The 2,053-nt window shown below is 48.0% G+C and overlaps 1 protein-coding gene across 13 annotated transcripts in view; it reads left to right on the forward strand.

The window, feature by feature from the left end:
* LOC100745429 (polypyrimidine tract-binding protein 2) overlaps positions 1-2,053 on the forward strand; it is a 423,740-nt gene that overhangs the window by 202,239 nt on the left and 219,448 nt on the right. The window lies entirely within an intron of this gene.

A 2,053-nucleotide genomic window follows, 5' to 3' on the forward strand; every position in this document is an offset into this window, starting at 1 on the left:
GTGCCAGCCGGCCGAGAGATCTCACGCGGACCAGCCCTAAACGCTCAGTGTGAAAACGGTCGACACGTGATACGCCGTGTGCACGAGAGCCTCATAGAGGCTACTTTAGTCTCCCTCCCTTCAGTGTGTCGAGGAACGAGTTTGAGCAACGACAGCAACGTAGAGAGAGAGAGAGAGAGAGAAAGAGAAAGAGAGTGAGAGAGAGAGAGAGAGAGAAAGAGCAAAGCCAGCTGTCATAGAGTGGCACATGCATGCACCGGCTCTTTGATCACAGTCTCACTGCCCTCTCCCACTGTCCGACCGTGTGTGTGTGTCTGTGTGTGTCGAACGGGAGTCCCCGTGCTACGAGCATCGGCCAGCGAAGAAATCGGTCGGAGCGAAAGAAGGGGAGAAAGAAATAAGGCTTCCTCGTATTTGCCGGCCGTGTGTACGAGTTTCAAGGTCGCACACGTTCAATCGCCGGAGACCTCCCTCGTCGGTGTGCTACCAAGTCGAACGAAGATAGAAAGAGAAAGGGAGAAGGAGCCGGTGAATCTGGAGCAGGAGGATCATTTAAAGCAGAGCGGCGAGAAGAGGCCGGCGAAGCTTTGCAAGAGGTGGGGGCTCGCGGGAAGAATCGCGAGGCTGGGATAGAGAATTATATTTTTATTTGCCGCGGCTGGCCGCGATTCGTCCGTACTAGAGAACGCTGTTGTTAGTCGTTCGGGCGTTAGACGTGGCTTACGCGTCTATAAAGAGAGACTACCTTATAGTAAAAAGAAAAAAAGAATAAAACGTGCTGTATAGCTAGAAACCGCGAGGGAGATTCGGATAAATATAATAAGTATAGTCCCTCTTAGAAGTAAACACGAATCTGTGTTTGTCCCTATGTATAAGTAAAAATTAGGCTATTTAAGTAACGTAACGTATATAAAGAGATGGTCGCGCGTGAATAATGAGCGACCGATCGCACTAAAGAGAATCGCGTCAAGACAATCAAGCACAGTAGCAGGTTGGACGTAACCGAGAGGAATTCTAACGACATTTTCAAAAGGGAAAGGTGGGAAGGAACGGCAACCACGTGCGGTTCCTCCTCTTCCTCGTCCGCGTGCGAGTCTAGCCGGTTGAAAGAGAGTAAACGAGTATTCGTGTCTTCATGTGATCTCCAGCCTCTGTACTACTTCCGTACACGCTCTACGTACATATATTATTCTACATAGATATTTATGTATATATACTTCTACATATATATATATATACACATACGAAAAATATATATATATATTATATATATTTACACTTATATATACATACGTTTATATGTATACACCCCTCGCACATATCCGATCGTTGGGCCGCGCCAGCTGATCCGCACCGGAAGTAGAGCAAGGCCCGACCGTGTTTCTTCCCTGTCTGCCCCTATTTCAAGGGGCGTCCTCTCGTCAATCTTCGTGACAATCATTTTTTCAGCTAGCTCTCTTAGCTAAAGTGTCTGTTTTTAAGGAAAGAAAAGAAGGAACAATCACGAATCCACGTATGTACCTACGACGTTTCAATTAACGTGCGAGCGAACCGTGCGAGAGCCCCTCTACCCCCACACCCGTCGAAGAAAGAAAGAAAAGAAAGGTACGCTCTGCCCTCTGCATGTATATGCGCGTATGCATGCGTCTGAATCGCGTGGCCGTGTCACTTCACCTGTTTTTATCTTTGCTCGGTGCACAGACCCACTTGCCCTAGCTCTAACTCGCTCACACACTTTGACAATCATCGTATATCTAACAGAGCGGTCGCTCGTCTAGACTAAACCGCACACTATCGCTCTAGGCTTAAACCAACGTCTTCTGAGTCTCTCTGTATGCGTGTCACCGGTCGTATGTGTGTCTAGTACAATAAGGACCGCGTTTAATCTGATGTACGCGCGTGTTAGCTCTTAAGGTGTACCAATTAGGCTCTCTGACGTCTCACGTCCGGACGACTATACCTAAATTGAATTAACCGAAATTCGAATCGGGGCAACATCTCTCTAAGAAGATTTCAAGGAACTTGGCTGGCCTCGCGGTTCGATCTCCGCGCC

Source organism: Bombus impatiens, unplaced genomic scaffold, assembly GCF_000188095.3.
Source record: "Bombus impatiens unplaced genomic scaffold, BIMP_2.2 scf_0637, whole genome shotgun sequence".
Taxonomy (NCBI): domain Eukaryota; kingdom Metazoa; phylum Arthropoda; class Insecta; order Hymenoptera; family Apidae; genus Bombus; species Bombus impatiens.